At 42.6% G+C, this 20,341-nt stretch overlaps 1 protein-coding gene across 2 annotated transcripts in view; it reads left to right on the forward strand.

Moving 5' to 3' along the window:
- The first annotated feature begins 552 nt into the window (after positions 1-552).
- prickle2b (prickle homolog 2b) overlaps positions 553-20,341 on the forward strand; it is a 104,044-nt gene continuing 84,255 nt past the window's right edge. Inside the window, exons 1-3 of one of the 2 annotated variants that reach the window (XM_031805484.1) lie at positions 553-766; positions 1,406-1,491; positions 5,314-5,427. The gene's annotated coding sequence lies outside the window, so the exon portion shown is untranslated. The remainder of the gene's footprint in view (positions 767-1,405; positions 1,492-5,313; positions 5,428-20,341) is intronic. The other variant, XM_020491545.2, reaches the window with a different exon arrangement.

The raw sequence follows: 20,341 nt of genomic DNA on the forward strand, positions 1-20,341 counted from the left end.
TGCGGCAAAGCTTTTCTCTGGTGGTAAATGGCAAGCACTTGTTGGAGAGCCAACTCTGCCTGCTATACCTCACAGGAAATTGAAATGGGAAATTCCAGAGTGGGGGGGAAAAGTTTGACACTTCATCAAACAAATGGGGGTAAAATGTATCATTTCTGACCAAATGTGACTTGGAGAGAATACAGTGAAGTGAGTCCTCAGTTCTGTGTTTGAGAAGGGGAGTTTCTTGGGTTGGCTTGGTTACAGTCTGATGGTAAAACATTAGCATAGGAAAACTCATGAACGATTCAAAGGCAAAGTTTTACAACTTTTTAGTTTATTTCATACAGTAGGCCTATATGATGGAAAAATACTCTGACAATTCACTTGTAATGTCAATTACATTTTTATTCTATGTAGCCTAATGAACGGAGTGAGTATGGTTAACACTTTACTTTTAGAAATGTAATTAATAACGACAGTGTAAAGTGTTACTTGCAATATTTAGCTGTCAAGATTAATATATTCTGCGGAATTTGCTGCTTCTATTGGAGGCAATAAAGTAGAGCTGGAGTATCCGGAAACCGCGCTTCTTCATTGATGAATGAAACGCGAGGGCAGGGCTCTCTGTTTGAGGAAAGTCGAGCGCCACGATTTGTTTACGAACGTGCGCGGACACTCTTCAAGTGTACCTTTTGCTTTATTGGTCTCAGTTCTCATCCCACCGTCCTGGAACAAGACTGGTATGTTCACTCGCAGCTCCAAGAAGAGAGAATCCAGTAGAACGGTGAGTGATGCAAGTTGTCGTTTTTCATAGGATCCCACGTTTTTGCAGAAATATAATAAACGATGGTCGCATGACAACGGCATCAGTGTGGTTACCAGTTTCCACAAACACTGTGCTGTGTAAATGCAGTCTGTGGAGTTTGTTTCTCAATCGGCAAAGCAGTGCATTCCTCTTTGTACCGTTTCCGTGGGGAAGTTACATCTGCTCGGGAAAGATAACGCATCCACCAGTACAAATCAAAGACGAATTAAGTCACATTAATTGGCCCGCTGATGAATAGTTGGTTTTTATTCTACGCCAATACGCATACTTTGTCAAACCTTTCATAGAGACTTCTGTTTTTATGAACTGTTAGACTGAGGCACAGAACTATATTTTTTCCAACATATTTTCTTTGTATCAGTGGTACTTTGGGGGAATTTAGCCCAGGTCATATACTCAAAGGGAGTAGGACCTAATGCACCCGGATTTGTGTCATTGTAATGTCTCAAAATCTCGATGCCTTTAGAGATAATCTGTAAACCTACTCTGTCCCAATGTGAATTGTTGTCATGTGAGAGACAGCATATTGTATGTGTTTGATGAAGAGATGCGTTATACAAGGAGGTATCATATATTGGTTCTTCTCCCTGTCACTAGCTGAACACCCTTGCTGAATCAGAGAGTGAACAGCTGTGTAACGTGTGTGGAGACCAGTGACCGGGCTTCATTCTGCACCAATGGAGGTAGGGACCCTCTCTCTCCTTCTCTATTTATACACTTACCCTTACTTTTACAGGGCATCTCTCTACTCCCTCCCTGCCAAAAACTTCAGTTAGTATCAGTTAAAAGATTCAGTGGTGGTAGTTGGTAAGGTGGAATAGTGCTGGCTCCTTGTTTGACAAAACATCCTGAGGAAACTCTGAATACATACTGCTCTTGAATAGTATAGACCATATCTCTATTCCAGTTTGAGGCATTGGACACTTCCTTCTCTGCTAGAGCACTGGTCTGGAGGACACCTGTGAGTTACTGAAGCCCTCATGTGTTAAGGTTTTAATGGACTCAGCCATGCATATCAGAGTCAGCAAGGCATTGTTCATGATCTGTGTGCCCTAACATAAGTTGACTTTAAGAAAGCCATTCATGCAGTATGGGATATTTGAAGCAGTCATTCTACACACACTCTCCGCTTGTATTTGTTTTAGAGTGAAAGGAATGAGCGTTGGGTAGACTTTCATATGCAGCACTTATAAACAGTATTGTGTTTAGGTATGATTTACTATGAGGCTATATATTAACATACATTTTCCAGAACTGTTTAAAATAGTTGAACTGTGTGTGTGCAAACTTTATTACAAGAGTTATTAGTTAAACTGGGTGTGACAAGCAAAAGCTCTATTCAGTGTTAAATCGGGGCACTCATCGATTATTGAAAGCAATAACTTTTACCTCTAAATGATGGTTTCATTTCTTCAAAAAAAAAGTAGACATCCCTCTGTGACACGTCCTCTCTATCAGCAATGTAAGCAGCCCTAATGAAGGCCAAGCCTGGTCTGTCTGTAAAAGAGGGTCTACAATGAGAGAGGAGGGGCTGCCAGTCTAGGCAGAGGCTCATCAGGCCTCCATTCTGTAAACTATTACAGGGCAACAGCCAACCTCTGGAATGTGCCTTTAATTGCCTGTGTTTGCAGTGCCACAATAAAAGTAAACCTTTTCCCGACAAACCAACCCAACGGCAGACATTTCTTACAGGCGGCCTTGAAAACTCTGCTTTGTGTGCAGAAGCTAGAACAGTTCGAGGGAACTTTATGGCTACAAACATCACTGAACTCCTTTGATCCTTTCTAAAAGAAAACACTCCAAGTCTCTTCCTCCCTGGTTCTCAGCAAAGTATGTTTTCATGCCGATTGATGTAGATATGGGTGTTTTATTTTGAATGTGGACTTTAGCTGACCTCAGTGTTGGAGATTAGGTAATCGGAGAAGGCAGGTGCGTACATAGTATAGACAGTACTGTAGCTAGGCTACTATATAACCCTGCTGTTTATTAACTAAGACTGCCAAAACTACTAAGTCAACACAGGGACCTGCAAGACTGCCAAAATCAGACCTTGAATTGTCTCCCTGGGAAATGATTGATGATGCTCATGGTGTATATGGGTTGGGATTGGGACTGAGCTTTTAAAAAATAAAAAATAAACAGCCTTTAAACAGCCACTGTTGCTGATGTCAGACATAGTTGCACAAGAGCACCCTCTTTGATGACATGCACTGTGTGAGGTTGGGAAAGCCAGGCCATTTAAAGAACTGTGTTGAACTCTCAGAAATGAATAACTAACAGTAAAAGGGACTGGGCTAAGTAAGTGCTGAGATCCACATCCCCCTACCATTCCCTACACTTTAACATGTGTATCTCCAGAATTCTCCAAAATATTGATGCTTTTCTAAATGTTCATGGAGCTTGAGATTTCAGGAAGAGTTTGCAGCAGTTTTTTTTCTTCTTTCCTTATTCTGTGCTATAAAGAAGCTTCCGCTAAGCTGGTGTCTAGGGGTTTTATGCCTACTCTTCCGCAGTGGTTTTATTGTGTTGGCTGGTCCCATTCAGGTCCTATTGAAGGCCCAGTCAAGTGCCATCCATTTTAAATGACTCAGGTCTACTACTGACCAGATTCTTCACCGACCACTGTTGAGCTTTCATCCAATCACACTCAGTCTGGCTTCTGAAAAAGATAGACTAAAGGAAAACTCCAATAAGAATTTGTCACTTTAGTATAACATGATTTTGTTCTCAGAAAAGCAATGTATGCAAACGGGAATATGTTATGCGTTACTGTGAGCTACTGTCTTCTAAATAGACTACAGGATGAATAGACTACAGGATGAATAGACTGCTGTATGCCTAGTTGTATTGATTCAGGGGATTAGTTTGATTTGCCTCTGGCTTCAGAACAATTCAATCTGTCCATTTCAATAATGCCAATATATTCTGATGAAGAGTAGCTACACATTACTAACCCTACTGCAAGTGTGTCAGAGAGCCAGTGTAGCTGTGTAACCAGAGTTGGCAGTTCTAGGCAGGGGAGGTTAGGATAGGGGAAGACGGGAGTGGATTTAACTTGCACAACGCGCTCCTTTGAATTATTAATGCTAGCCGTTGGCTTGATTGATTTTCTTTGTGCTAATGAGACTCATTACAGAGCTTATTAACATGAGCACTGTGTGAGAGCAGATATCTGATCAGCCTGATCGTATGACCCACTTAACTCTCCACTGGTGTGTTTTTAAAGCTGTGTTCGATAACTCCCCTAACGCACTGCCAAGGCATGTTGGCGCACCACTGCCAATGATAATGGTGCTTGAATGTTAACACCTTACCAAATCAAATTTATTTATATAGCCCTTCGTACATCAGCTGATATCTCAAAGTGCTGTACAGAAACCCCAAACAGCAAGCAATGCAGGTGTAGAAGCACGGTGGCTATGAAAAACTCCCTAGAAAGGCCAATACCTAGGAAGAAACCTAGAGAGGAACCAGGCTATGTGGGTTGGCCAGTCCTCTTCTGGCTGTGCCGGGTGGAGATTATAACAGAACATGGCCAAGATGTTCAAATGTTCATAAATGACCAGCATGGTCGAATAATAATAAGGCAGAACAGTTGAAACTGGAGCAGCAGCACAGTCAGGTGGAAGTTGAAACTGGAGCAGCAGCATGGCCAGGTGGACTGGGGACAGCAAGGAGTCATCATGTCAGGTAGTCCTGGGGCATGGTCCTAGGGCTCAGGTCAGTTGAAACTGGAACAGCAGCATGGCCAGGTGGACTGGGGACAGCAAGGAGTCATCATGTCAGGTAGTCCTGGGGCATGGTCCTAGGGCTCAGGTCCTCCGAGAGAGAGAAAGAAAGAGAGAAGGAGAGAATTAGAGAACGCACACTTAGATTCACACAGGACACCGAATAGGACAGAAGAAGTACTCCAGATATAACAAACTGACCCCAGCCCCCCGACACATAAACTACTGCAGCATAAATACTGGAGGCTGAGACAGGAGGGGACCAGTAGTTAATACTAGGGCAGGTTATAGTAATTTTACTGTAACTCCTGCAAAGTCTTCCCATTTGCAGTCATTTCTTCTTGCCAGTATCTTAATTCACGTAGTACAATAGGTTAGTCGTGGTATTTGGAAAAAGCCTGCTCTTGTATGCACCACTGACCTAAGCTGAAACCCAAGTTGAAGTAAAATCAGAGGAGAAGGGATATGGAGGGTATTTGAGTTTTAACCCGGCCTCAGTGAGCGCCCTAAAAGCCCACTGACGTTTGTCCTCACAGTAACCCGATCTGATCTGCATAACACAGACCCACCTTGCTATTCATCATGTTAACAAGCAGCCCAGTCAAATAAAACTGTCAGCCTGGTTTGGCATATGAATGTCCCTTTAAAAAGGACCCTCTTGTTTTAGTTCTGAAGAGGCCACAGCACTAAGGCGGGGGGGGGAGAGACCCTGGTGGCCACCACTACACAAACACAATAGGCCTGTTGAATTTACCATGGTTCCTCTCTTTTCTGTAGTGTCAGTATTGGCATGGAGATGGATGCCAACCTCCAGTGAAAGCCCTGAAGAGGTTTACTGGTAATTATTGGACCAAATCCCTATCTCCTCCACTCCCCGTGTCCTTTAAAGTGGTAAGCAGCAACATCTGTGCCGCGTGGTAACACTCATTTAGGTCAAGAGGCAAATGAGATGTTGTGGCGGCTTTTTATTGTGTAAATTGAATGTTTTGTCTTTGTCGTTTTAAGAGGATCCAATTTTAAACGCCTGTGTTTTGACAGCGCCGGAGGGTTTTTGCTCAGCAATAATTCAAACCCAGAGAACTCTTTAACCCTGAAATGAATCATAGTTTGACCTTTACAAATCCTCTGACAGGGTTGGGAGCCTATCCTCCCTCTTTTTCCCCTCCCTTTCTAGCTCTCTTACTCCTCTCTCTCTCTCTCTCTCTGCATCAAAGGCTGGGTCAAGATCAGTTGCTTCTCTGAAAGCTTCTCTATGGGCTCAAGAGGGAGAAGCTGTCTTTGATTGGCTGTAATGCTTTAAACATTTTTTTTATTAAACGTTCCATTAGATATGGTGGTCACGGAAACGGGGAAGCATGTGGTAGCCCGCTGAGACACCGAGGGCCAATCGGACGGCTCGTGAATTCCAATGGAGTGGCATGTTAAAAGTTGAGATGAGCCAGGGTTAGCTGCATCTAAAAGTCACCCCATGTGACAGAGGTCATTGTGGAAGGACCCCTCCCCAGATAAGAGCCTGTTTTATTAGTTCAGTGTCTCTCCTATCCAGCCCTCTCCTTTGATCCCCAGTCATATTGAAATATTGTGTTGTAAGCGCTGCTCTTTACGGCCTTTCTGTGTTTGTCTACCTGGAGAGGGGAAATTATATCTTGAGTCTGGATGAGATCCAAGTAGTAATGATGCTGCTATCTATGACACCTCTGTAACAGATCTCCCCTTCAGGGAGATGAAATCCGTGTATGTGTGTTTTCTGTTACAAGGGTGTCATCATTGAAGCTAATGATTACATGACGGATGTGTTTGTATTCTTTTTTGCAATATGGTAATCTGATGACTGTGTTGTGACCCAGTGGAAATGTCATAAAATAGACCTACCTGATTACTTCTTATCCCTTGCGCAAATGGCCTACAGCTGTATCTGTCCCAAGCTCACTGGCTCGGGTAACTCTGGGGGCCCAAAATATGTTGTACAGTGTTGCAAGAAGCTTCAGGCCAGACCCAACCTGATAGTGTGTCAAGTTCGTTGCAGACAGGCCGTGCATAGCCAATGTGATATCCTGATAAAAATACATATATTTTCTACCTGCAGGCTGGAATGTTTTTATTTGTTAGCTTTATAGGCTATTTTTACATAGTTGGCAATAGAAGTTACTTTTTTAGGTTTGCATCATTTTCATTTAGATAGAATTTTGATTAACCACGTGACAGTGATTTTGAGATACGAAGAATTTATTATAATAATGAAATTAAACCGTTCTACAACTGTACATATGAAAACCATAACTGGCACGCAGATCGGTAGAAATGGTAAGATAAATTGGCATTACACATGAAAGTTTTCTGACTCCTCATGTAGCCTATTACTGGCAACTTCGGGAGAGTAAGGCAGAATCTGCTAAAACCAGTAGGAGCATGTGGATAGTCGGGTCAGGTTTTTTTTTTTATGATCTTGAGCTCTGGCTCCCTCTTGAGTCATTTGAGTGTTATTTCATCGAACAGTGAGCTTAAAGCATCAGACATGCTCAATGCATACAGTGCGTTGACTTTTTCCACAATTTGTTAGGTTAAGCCTTATTCTCGAACATATTTTTTAATTATCTACACCCCATAATGACAAAGAATAAACAGGTGTTTAGGAATTTTTGCTAATTTATTAAAAATAAAACCCAGAAATATCACATTTACATAAGTATTCAAACCCTTTATTCAGTACTTTGTTGAAGCACCTTTGGCAGCAATTACAGCTTCGAGTCTTCTTGGGTATGACGCTACAAGCTCGGCACACCTGTATTTGGGGAGTTTCTGCCATTCTTCTCTGCAGATTCTCTCAAGCTCTGTCAGGTTGGAGGGGGGGCTTTGCTGCACAGCTATTTTTTTGGTCTCTCCAGATATGTTAGGTCGGTTTCATGTCCGGGCTCTGGCTGGGCCACTCAAGGACATTCATAGACTTCTCCCGAAGCCACCCCTGCTTTGTCTTGACTGTGTGCTTAGGGTCGTTGTCCTGTTGGAGGGTGAACCTTCGCCCCAGTCTGAGGTCCTGAGCGCTCTGGAGCAGGTTATCATCAAGGATCTCTTTATACTTTGCTCTGTTCGTCTTTGCCTCGATCCCGACTAGTCTCTCAGTCCCTGCCACTGAAAAACAACCCCACAGCATGATGCTGCCACCACCATGCTTCACCATAGGGATGGTGCCAGGTTTCCTCTAGACGTGATGCTTGGCAATCAGGCCAAAGAATTTCATCTTGATTTCATCAGACCAAAGAATCTTGTTTCTCATGGTCTGAGAGTCTTTAGGTGCCTTTTGGCTAACTCCAAGTGGGCTGTCATGTGCCTTTTTTACTGAGGAGTGGCATCCGTCTGCCCACTCTACCATAAAGGCCTGATTGGTGGAATGCAGCAGAGATTTTTGCGCTTCTGGAAAGTTCTTCCATCTCCACAGAGGAACTCTGGATCTCTGTCAGAGTGACCATCGGGTTCTTGGTCACCTCCCTGACCAAGGCCCTTCTCCCCCGATTGCTCAGTTTGGTCGGGCGGCCAGCTCTAGGAAGAGTCTCGGTGGTTCTAAACTTCTCCCATTTAAGAATGATCCAGGCCACTGTGTTCTTGCAGACAGCAATGCTGCAGAAATGGTTTGGTACCCTTCACAGATCTGTGCCTCGACACAATCTAGTCTCGGCATTCTACGGACAATTCCTTCGACCTCATGGCATGGTTTTTACTCTGACATGCACTGTCAACTGTGGGACCTTATACAGGTGTGTGCCTTTCCAAATCTTGTCAATTAATTTAATTTACCACAGGTGGATTCCAAGTTGGAGAAACATCTCAAGGATGATCAATAGAAATAGGATGCACCTGAGCTCAATTTGAAAGTCTCATAGCAAAGGGTCTGAATACTTATGTAAATATGGTATTTCTGTTTTTTTAATTTAGTCCATTTTAGAATAAGGCTGTAATGTAACAAAATGTGGAAAAAGTCAAGAGGTGTGAATAAATTTCGAAGGCACTGTATCTAGTTGATTTCATTAAAACACATAGGGTGTGTCTATATATGACATTGTAAAAAATACTTTTGTTCTTAACTGACTTGCCTAGTTAAATAGAAAAAAATGGATTAAGACATGATTTAAAATTTAGACCAATTGGAGACAGCCCTAAAACCCAGACAGCTTTTAGGGAAACACTTGTGACCTCTCATTGGGTTAAGCCACGGAAGAAGAGTAGCCAGAAATTAAAGCTTAATGTTTCTGCATGACGTCTCATTTTTAATTATTTGCCAACAGGGACAGTTTCGTGGCGAACAAGACACTAATTTGCCATTGGATAAATATGGTAAGATGAACACATAGCTAGGCCTATCTGTCCATTCCCTAGCCTGTAATTTCATTAATTTGTGTGGTATTAAAATAATATCCCGCTAATGTGAAAAATGATGTAGAATTTTTTTCCGGACCTGCAAATACGATGATAGATTCATACAATGTTTTTACTATAAATGTTATCTTTCCACCCTATTCTTGTCCACAGTTGTCTGCAAACCCACAACCTTCTGGCCCTCAGCCCTGTGCGCTATCAAAATTCCTGCGTTGCCATGTAATGCTTACAGGATGAAGAACAGTTTGGTCTGTCCAAGAAGTGAGGGTAAATGGTAGACATGTTTTCTGCTATCCACTTTGTTTTAATGATTATTTAGGGTTTAAAGGAGGGTCATTTGTTTTTTTTTGTTTTTCAAGCATTCAGGGAGGGTTTATGGATGGCCCTCCTGCTGACGGGAGGGCCATCCATGTAATTATTATTATAAATAATGTTTACTCCCTAACATAAATTAAATATTTGAAGTCATTAGTGTAGGCTGTGCAAATGTTAACTATACTATAATTGTGGTAGTGTATATAAGGTTTCACATTCCTACAACCCATCGACTTGTGCATCTTGTTCTCTAAACAGCCATAAAGTCAAATTGAAGTGCTGTTGATTAAAGTCTTGGCCCGGGCAGACAACAGAAGTTGTCTCTTTACCCTGACTTTGACGTTGTGGACTGGCCAGTGTGTCAGTGCCAGAAAACCCACATAATCAGAGAGCCCAGAAGTCACAAGCCAAAACAGGCTCTCTTTGTGTTGACTCGGCATTGTGATGACTTGCATTTTGAGTAGGTGCTTTTCATTCTGGGACCTTCAAAAACTTTTATTCAGTGTTGGGGGTAACTTTCCTTGTTTTCTAATTCTATGGGACCAAATCTTGTTTTAAGCTTTGAGGAGTCGTGTTCTCTACCTTCACTTAGTTGTTTGTGTTTACTGTCTCAGTGTTGAAACGCTTTTGTTTTTCAACAGGGAGGCGAACATGTCTCATTCAGACAAGGCTGGAGTACATATCCTTTGTCCTAAAGGGCAATTAGTTTTCAGCAATAGATATCAAATATGGATGTTTAAAAATGGAACAGTCACCCAGCTTTTATTGTCTTATCATTTCTTAATAGTGATCTGCAATTACATGTTTTTAACAACCAGGAGAGATGGTCCTCATGGCACTGTGTTCCACAGCTGATTCCTGAACAAAAACATATCGTAATCTTGTGCCAGACTAGGGGTATCTCTGTGTGTCTTGTTGCTTTAGTCTGATCCCCATCTATTTTCCTAGACTGTTATTAGAGGTCATACTGAGCAGGTGCCAAGCACTCTGAGTATTGGACTGAGACAGATTGGCATCAGAAAATCCCTCTTTGACCCAGAGAGAGACTGGAGAAGAGGATGAAGTCAGACTCACTAGATAGTGATGTAGACCAGCTTATCTACAGTATGTAAGGGAGAGGGCAAGTGAATCCCAATGTCTGGAGAAGTGCATTTGGTATTCTGAATCGATTTGTAACTTTGACTGACATTGTAACTTTACATTCCTGTAGGAAAACAATTGTCCTTGTGATTTTGTTCGATTTGCATACAAACCTTGTGGTTGCTGTTTACATGTTTGTTCCACTCTGAAATTACGAGAATAAATTGATCAATGCACTCTCCCCCTTGATGTGAATAAATCCTGGATTTGCCAGAGAGCTCCTTCCCCAGTAGTTTCTAGCCATGAAGGCAGTGTTCTGCTCTGCTTTGGAGTCTAGAGGACTTATTCCGCCTGCATCTCCACTGGTGCTGATCCTGGCTTAATGAACTGTCACCTGGAATAAAGAGGGAGTCTCGCAGCCGTCAGTCACACACTGACTTCACTACGTACCACAGCCTACAATTTCCACCCGCCCACACTTGTTAGGGTTTGCACTGTTCATTCATGTCATTTGACATGTTTTCCCGTTAACATCAGGAGATGCAGTCATTATCTCTGTGTCCCTTAGGCCAGGGTCAAAGGCCAGCACTGACACACTGTCACACACACTGGCTAAGATACACCAGACATACAGCTGTGGCGGTATCTAACTCCATCTCTGTCCCCTCACCTAATTACCAGCCCCTCTCCACTTCCCATGACATTCCTGTGACTATTGGCACGTTCAGCAGTCTAACTTTTACCTTCTGTTCATCTAAAGTCCCCTTACTCTGCTCTGGTGAACTCTGATGAGTCCTATACGCAGGATGATGAGTTTGCTGTTACACCACCTAGTTGTTATTTAAAGTATTAGGATAGATTTCAGCTCTAGCCCAGAGTCACCAGCAGAGGTAAGTGTTGTATCTGACGTTATCGCCTGGCATTTTCATCACCAATATGGCCAGAAAGTTAGTTTCTCACTGTCGATTCTATTTTTTATTTTTTTATATCCATATAATGTATATTTAATCAACATAACAAACAAATCAGAAGAGTGGCCCAAGTCAGGTGGCTAAAAGACAAAACAATAGACATTTGAACACTTTCACTTAAATGTTTCCCTCTGGGATGGAAAATGATGGCATTTCCTATTTTCATCATGTTACTGAATCCCATTGGAGCAGTATTAATTTGTTTAGTCACATAAAATGGATTTGATGACACAGCAGTCAGTGTTGATGTATTGGAATGGTTTATTGAGTTAGCCAACTGACTGGATATTGGTTGCCTTTAGTAGTGTATTGAGCTGCAAGCATGACCATGGTAGAATTCAATCTAACCAACACAGTGGTATATCACATTGTTTAAATGTTAAATCATATTTGAAGTGGTGTAATAAATGAATGTTTATAAGCTAAAATGAACATGTTCTGGTGTGTAGGTTTGCTTGTATCTGGCCCAAGATGTCTTGCGGACTGTGTTGCATCTATTCCCTCATGCTCAGGCTTTTCATACTGCGTATTCTGCATCATCTGAGGAGTGGGCGAAGTGTTATTTTTGGTCCCCATCACATCCACAGCTCACAATGACTCAAAGCACACAGCAGAATCCATGAGTGACGCAGTAGCAGATATCGTCAAAGCTCAACAACAAAACAGAGGATATTATAGAGACCAGAAAGATCCTTCATCACCGGTCAACATTTTATGATGTCCCAAAGATTCTATGCATACAGAAGCCTTTTTCTCTTGGCTATGCATAGTGAGGTGTTTAAGTGTCCATACTTTGTGTGTGTGTGTGTCTATTAATAGCCAAGAGGATGCTAGTGAGCCCTGTGTTTCACAGATGAAAGAGTAGCCGCTCTGCTTTTCTGGACTCTGCTTATCAATCCATCTGAAAGGAGAGGGAGAGGTCAGGAAGTTGCCTCTAATAGGAGTTCTGAGGCACTGCCAGCTTCCTGTGATCAGAGAAGGGACAACGTACGGCTTCCAGAGATCCTGAACACCCCAAAACAAACACGCACATCCTCTCCTTCACAACCACACACACACACACAAACAACATGTACCTGCACACGCACACACATGTTATGTTCTTCTATCCTCGTGGGGACCTAAAATTAATTACCATTCCAAATTCTATTTACCCTTAACCTATTTACCATAACCCTACCTTTAACGCCTAACCCTAAACCTAACCACTAACCCCTAATCCTAATTGTAACCCTAAACATAACAACCTAACCCCTAAGCTTAAAATAGCCTTTGTCCTCATGGGGATGTGGGAAATGTCCCTCCTTCACAAACTGACACACACACGCATGTTATGTTCTTCTATCCTCGTGGGGACCTAAAATTAATTTCCATTCATTCATTCTGACCATAACCCTAACCTTAACCCCTAACCCAAACTCTAAACCTAACCCCTAAGCTTAAAATAGCCCTTTTCCTCATGGGGGTGTGGGGAAATGTCCCCACAAGGGAGAATTTTACTATCTTTGTGGGGAACATTTGGGGATTTTAGGTCCCCACAAGAATAGTGTAACCAGTGTATCTCCGTTTGATGGTAATGGCACCACTGGGCAATGGTCTTCCACCTGAAACTTGAGAACAGGAAACTTTTAAGACTATTCTACACCATGTTTCTGGATGTAACATGTTTAAAAGGCTGTGTGTGTACGTGCATGTGTGCCTGCGGTAGCGAGAGGGAGATGGGAGGCAGCGTTAAGAGTTTCAGAATGAGCACCATGTGAGGTTCCTTCAGTAGGCCTTACCAATATCACCCTATTAAATCCTCCATTCCTAGAGGAGAATTATTGCACAAGAAACCCGAACTCTTCCTCCAGCAACTCTGTATAGCACTGCATATTTGAATGCAACGCAGATGCTCTCTCTTGTAGGAACACATTTATTTCTGCAAATTGACTAATTGCCAAGGAGATGTGTGAGTGGCTGCTGGTGACTGTTGGTGCCTTGACAACTGGCCAGCCCAGAATAACATTGACCATAGCCATTACCATTATTAGGGTGACAGAGAGCCAACAGGCAGGGCCTATACAACACAGCCAGATTAACAGCTAGAGGAAGGAAGGCAGTAGGAGAGAGGGAAAAATAGCTATTTTGTGAATTGAATTGGCTTTGGACTCCAGTGACCTTGTTTTGTCCTATTAATCTGCTTAGTCACACTACACGTCCTGAGAACAGCTTAGTATTGCTCTTCAGCGTTCGCTTGGTCCAGCTCACTGCATCGCTGTAAAGTTGAGGCTGAGTGAGGAACTTGGATTGAGTTCATGTAGATAAGCTTCAACTAACCTTGACCTTTTTTTTTTTTTAAGATAAGCCAGACAGTTCTAAGAATGAAGCACTTTGTGAGGGATAGAGTGTTTCGTTTCAAGTAATTGACATCAGGTAAGGGTCCCATCCTAAAATGTGTCATTGACACTGCAGAATCAAATCAAATGTTATTGGTTGGATACACACACATAGCAGATGTTTTTGCGGGTGTAGCAAAATGCTTGTGTTCCTAGCTCCAACAGTGCAATAACATCTAACAATGAAAAGCAAACCCTTTACTGGTCTGTTGAGGGGTTGATAGTTTGGTATGTAAATAAATTACCAACGGTTTGTCTGGACTGTCTCAGTGTAGCAGAGTTATTGAACTTCCCCTCACATTGGGGAGGGATTTACCATCTTTATCCAGTTGACGCTCAGACAAAACCTAGATAATGACTTTATTTAAGTGACCGCTTGCATTTAAAGCCCACACCAGAGAACAGAACACCCTGACCCAGCGAATCAAAAGACTGTTGTATCAATGTCAGAGGTCAGCTTTTAACTAACATCCATTTCCCCTCCATAATCCTCTGCTCTGTGGTCTTCTCACACACAGGACAGTGGACAGAGAGGCAGGCCAAGCCAGGGGGACTCTGTTTACATTTCACCAGGCTGGATCCTGTCAGACACATGCAATGTTGTGAATGTTCCATAGTGGTCTAGTGTACCTATAATCTAGTAGTATGCTTCAGGATAACTAATTCAGCTACAAAGCAAGTGATTTAACTTGGCTTTCTGTTCAGTAAAGTATTGGAAAACCATCCCGGTCTCCATTCTTATGAACATACAGTAAAAATCCAATGTTATAACAAACAGATACCGAATTATACGGACAATATTTTACTGCACGATACAGTGTAAAAAACATTGACAGTTATTTGTGCTTTACCCTAGTTTAAACCTTATTATACAAAATGTCTCTACCTTTCTACTAAATCTTCATCAGACTTTCTTCAATACGGTAGAGGTGACGTGTTTCCTCAAGCTGTCAACACCTAGACTGCTGAATGTTCAGACTAATAGTTCCCTGGTCTCTGGGTCCGTGCTCTTGACTCACGGCTCTGTGCTGCATACTTTTAGAGTTAGGTTAGCTTTACCTCAGTTAAACCCCTCTCTGTAAAGCAAGCCTCAGTCTATATCATCACACGCACACATTCCTTTCTGTAGAGTGGATCTTGCTCATTTAGGGCAGCGATCAAAGGCTCACATTTAACACTCTTTTTGGGGTGTAATTTCTTTCTCGTTTGATTCTAATGAGCAGGCCTGGTCTTATTTATTTACTTAAATCCTCTTCTTCCTCTTTTTGCCTCTAATGTCTGCTGATTGAAGCCAAATAGACACATAATGAATGCTGTATACAAGTATGCTGAGTAAAATGTAAACTGTTTAGGTAAAAGGGGTGATGCCTTAGCCATAAAAAAGCATTTTGTGACCTATAAATTGGGAATCCATTGTCATGTCTTGTTGAGAAATATCACCTATAAACGGTGACTTAACCTCAGCCGGCCCGTATGGGTTTCACAGTGCAGTTCACCATCTGGCCATCTGGTTTGAATCAGAATCTCTGTTTGTTTGTCTCCTAATGTGTTTTACTAGGGAGGCTGACTATGATGACTGGATCCAGAGCAATGATTCATGTGTAAATGTCCCTGCACTGGTATCCACTCTGGGCTGAGCGGTCCAAAATATTTCCTTTCACTCCAGATAGGCACAAAATAGTGAAAGTGATATCTTTTAAATGTAGAGGCATTATGGGTTGTGTTGGAAGAAGAGGTGTCTGTATATCGGAGAAGGATAGGCGGGGGGTCTGACATCGTCCGAGGTGTTCCACTCCTGTCGTCCGAGGTGTTCCACTCCTGTCCGAGGTGTTCTCTTTGTCACTCTGACAGGTGGGGTTTATTGGCATGTGCGTGTCACCATAGGGCAGGGTGGGGTACAGATGTTAATATTCATTTGATCTGCCTGTTGCAGGATAACTTTTGGTGTATTTGAGGTTTAAAAAGGCTTCTGAACTTTAATTTCCCATTATAAAATTTCAGACTTGATTTTCAAAAATGTTGATTATAATCCACATAATAATTCACATTTCCTGTTGCTTTAGGATTATTTTCCTGCAACAAACTGGCTCAAATGAATATTTTACATCTGTACAGGCTGGGGGTGTGAGCAGGTGCTCAATGCCTGATCTCGTCCTGTGACAGAAGGACGTCCAAAGGTTTGTGTGTGTTCCTCCATATTAGGAGGGGGTTTCCATATCTTAATTGTTAAAGAGTTGATGCTTGACACGGGTCTTCTGTCAGCTTATGTATCTGTCCATTCATATGGTCCAATTCAGTGTGTGTTGATGAATGTCTATGGGAGCCCCAGAGAGACTGTTGGCCTGGGCATGAATGTCTGTGTTGTGTAAATGTGAAGCTGGTCCTCCTGAGAGGAACAGTGGCCTTATCTGTGTCTCAAAGTTGACCTTTTATTATTACATCTAAAATAAATCCATCTCAACGAACTGATGGCTGAGACTGCAATGTCCCAGTAGACACACACAGAGACTGTGTCTTTGTTCCAGGGGTCCAGGTTTGTAAGGGTAGCAGAGAAATCGCCTAGTGACTGTTAAGGCCTCACCCTCCACCTACGTCAGCGAGGGACATCATGTGACAGACATCATATCATGTGAAGCCTCAGTTATGCAGTTATGCAAAAGATTCTTTCTCTCTCCCTTCTTCTCTCTTGCTCACTATCCCTCCCCTCTTCCTCTCTCTCTCTTGCTTCCTGTTCCTCTATCTCCCTCCACTCCCTATTCTTCTCTGGGTCTCTCACCTCGTCTTCATCTGGTAAGTCAGGCACGTCCTGTATGTAGATTGGAGCCACAGCCTCTCTCAATGCAGACTCAGCCTCTGCCCTGTTTGAATTGTAAATGCTCAAACTCGGGCAAGCTGTGCACCTTTTACAGTGAATAATGCATTTGGACTACAAGGAGAATGTTTGATGTGTGTGTGTGCATTTTGTTAGTGTCTATAGGCCAGAAGGTGACAGTTTTGAATGAAATAAACCCAAGTCTTCTCTTCTACTGTGACTCACTGTGACAATTCCTTCTTTTACCAACAAGGATCAATATTTCTCAGTCAACAGTCTTTAAAAACTATGGCTTTTGTGTGTGTGTACATGTACAGTTGAAGTCGGAAGTTTACATGTTTTTCAACCACTCCACTATAGTTTTGGCAAGTCGGTTAGGACATCTACTTTGTGCATGGAAAATTCTAGAAAATTATGTCATGGCTTTAGAAACTTCTGATAGGCTAATTTACATCATTTGAGTCAATTGGAGGTGTGGATGTATTTCAAGGCCTACCATGGGAAAATCAAAAGAAATCAGCCAAGACCTCAGAAAAAAATTGTAGACCTCCACAGTCTGGTTCATCCTTGGGAGCAATTTCCAAACGCCTGAAGGTACCATGTTCATCTGTACAAACAATAGCATGCAAGTATAAACACCATGGGATCACGCAGCCATCATACCGCTCAGGAAGGAGAGAGGTGAAGGTACTTTTGGTGCGAAAAGTGCAAATCAATCCCAGAACAACAGCAAAGGATCTTGTGAAGATGCTGGAGGAAACAGGTACAAAAGTATCTATATCAACAGTAAAACGATTCCTATATCGACGTAACCTGAAAGGCCACTCAGCAAGGAAGAAGCCACTGCTCCCAAGACCGCCATTAAAAAGCCAGACTACGGTTTGCAACTGCACATGGGGACAGAGATTGTACTTTTTGGAGAAATTGCCTCGTCTGAGGAGACAAAATAGAACTGTTTGGCCATAATGACCATCGTTATGTTTGGAGGAAAAGTGGAAGGCTTGCGAGCCGAAGAACACTATCCCAACCGTGAAGCGCTGGGGTGGTAGCATCATGTTGTGGAGGTGCTTTGCTGCAGGACGGACTGGTGCACTTCACAAAATAGATGGCATCATTAGGCAGGGACATTATGTGGATATATTGAAGCAACATCTCAGGACATCAGTCAGGTTAAAGCTTGGTCCTAAATGGGTCTTCCAAATGGACAATGACCCCAAGCATACTTCCAAAGTTGTGGCAAAATGGCTTAAGGATAACAAAGTCAAGCTATTGGAGTGGCCATCACAAAGCCCTGACCTTAATCCTATAGAAAATGTGTGGACAAAACTGAAAAAGCGTGTGCGAGCAAGGAGGCCTACAAACCTGACTCAGTTACACCCAATTTTTTTGTGGGAGGCTTGTGGAAGGCTACCTGAAATGTTTGACCCAAGTTAAACAATTTAAAGGCAATGCTACCAAATACTAATTGAATGTATGTAGACTTCTGACCCACTGGGAATGTGATGAAAGAAATAAAAGCTGAAATAAATAATTCTCTATTATTCTGACATTTCACATTCTTAAAATAAATTGGTGATCCTAATATTTACTAGGATTCAATGTCAGGAATCGTGAAAAACTGAGTTGAAATGTATTTGGCGAAGGTGTATGTAAACTTCCGACTTAAACTGTACATGTGTGCACGCCTCATTGGGTTAGCCATAGAAGAAACCAGTGCATATATTAGTCTGAGGCGATGGACTGTCGTGGCTGATTTTAATGGTGTGAGACAATTGAGTGGTCGGTGGACAGACTTTCTGCCCAAACACAAAGAGTCTGTCTCTACACCCACAAAGGCCCTGGCCCAGTACAGGCAGCCTCATCACTGAGACCGTCATCAGGCCTGGCCTGCTAGATTTGTAGCAGCCAGCACCTGTGATCTCCAGTAGGTTCTAATGATGAGGGAGAGACCAATATACCACAGTCCTTCTGTATTGGAAATGGGCCCCGAAGGGCCACAATCATAATATTATTTCAGAGGGGCTTCTCAGGGAATTGTGTTCAGGCAGACAGCTGTAAGTGATCTTCAGGGTCTTTAGCTTGGCTAAAGGCCCTGAAGTCAGTGCTTGGCTAAGAACCACTGGGATTTCAAAGCCACAGTACTGCGTCATGGCAGCTATTACAAAAGTAAAAAGAAAGTAAATGTTCCTACACATAGCTATTGTTCCCATACATCCTTGTTACAATGGTTTGGTCTGTGTTTTTCTGTTACCTAGCACCTTAGTGCAAAATGATGGGGCGTATGACAATGTTGATTTCAAAACCATTGCAAAAGTGTAATAATTGACTCCTCTATTCCTAAAATGTTGTTTCCTAGCTTTTCACCCACCTATTGTTGAGGCCTTTTGTACTTGCACAATACCTGGGTGGGAGCTATTCATTTGTACATCCTTCAGTCTGACCTTTGTATTGATTGTCCTGGGTATAATTCTCAGCAAGCCAGGTTGTTGTGGTGGCCTGTGTGTGTTTATTGTCAAGCCTCTAGTGCTGATGATCAAGCCAGCGGAGACTGTTGGATATCTGTGCTCTCTGCACCCTGGAATTTATGTATTTCTGAAGAGGCATCTCTCTCCTGTAAGTTCAGAGCTGTGGATCCATCCGCTACATCAGACGCCTTCTGTGTCAGACCACAAATTATCAGGCTATTTTCAGACTCGTCATGATTCCCCCCTTTTCCCTGTTCAAAGGCGTCTCCCTCCCTGTGCCTCCCTTCCTTCCTTGTGTGATAATGCTCTCCAATTGAGGGGGATCAAAATATTCCTAATCTCCTTAAAGAGCTACAAATGATTTTTTTCTGAAATCTCTGAGGTAGATCTTCAGGCTTTCGGTTGTGTAATAAGGGGTTCCATAGCTTGGGTAGATCAGATTTGGTGTTTGGTTAGGATTTGATATCATATGTAAAGGTGATAAGCCTCTGCTGGTTCTGTGTCAGCCAATCCCAGATCCTTTTTTTTAACATGAGTGTATGCTTAGGGTCCTCTAAATAAAAGGGTACATGATGAGAGTTCTTCATTGTATTTGGGTGGGTTTCTTTTACAAGTCGCTCTTCAGATTTTGCCTTTCTCTCTACACACAGACGCATGCGCACACACTAGGTTGCATATAGTTCAATAATCAGCTTGGTGATTGTGCTGGAGAGCTGTGCTTAACTTAAACTCTACTGTGACAGAGTTTGCAGTAATCCTTTGCCCACCATCTGTTGTTTGACCTCCTCCTGGTCAACATAGAGCAGATGAGGAACCAGCTCTGATAGGACCCGTCTGTCTGGCTGTCTCTGTCTGTCCGTCATTGTGTGACTATCAGTCAGTGAATCAGCTGAGCTGGGACCAGGAGTGAGGTGTCATTAGTAGGCCTTGTTTTGGGTTAATAGGGTCAAGCACTAGTCAAAGGTCCACATGTGGAAGCTATTTTGGTGTGAGTGTGTGTTGGGGGGGCACATACTCGGGTTTCAAAGTAGACACACTGTAGCAATGGATGTAGAATGTGATGTTGTGTTTGGGAAAAATGACTGGTTATCTGAAATCATGGTGGAAACTGACTTCATTCAGTCTCTACATTCTCTTAACGGATAGCTTGCAGGATAACATATCATTTTACATAGGCCATTTGACCTATTTCGATTTGTAATTGACAATCGTCTCGTTGGCCTGCTGAGTAATGGCTACCAAGTTCATTAATCAGAAGTCAGTATGAGGCTGTAGGACCCCACAGTGACCCCCTGTCCAGCACCCTGTGGCCTTCACATCCCATTGTAATGGCAGCACGCTCATATCAAGACCAGGCATCGCTCTCCTTACTAATACCAATCAGATGCCTCTACAGTCCAGTCCAGGTCCAGA

The sequence above is a fragment of the Oncorhynchus kisutch genome, linkage group LG1, assembly GCF_002021735.2.
Source record: "Oncorhynchus kisutch isolate 150728-3 linkage group LG1, Okis_V2, whole genome shotgun sequence".
NCBI lineage: Eukaryota > Metazoa > Chordata > Actinopteri > Salmoniformes > Salmonidae > Oncorhynchus > Oncorhynchus kisutch.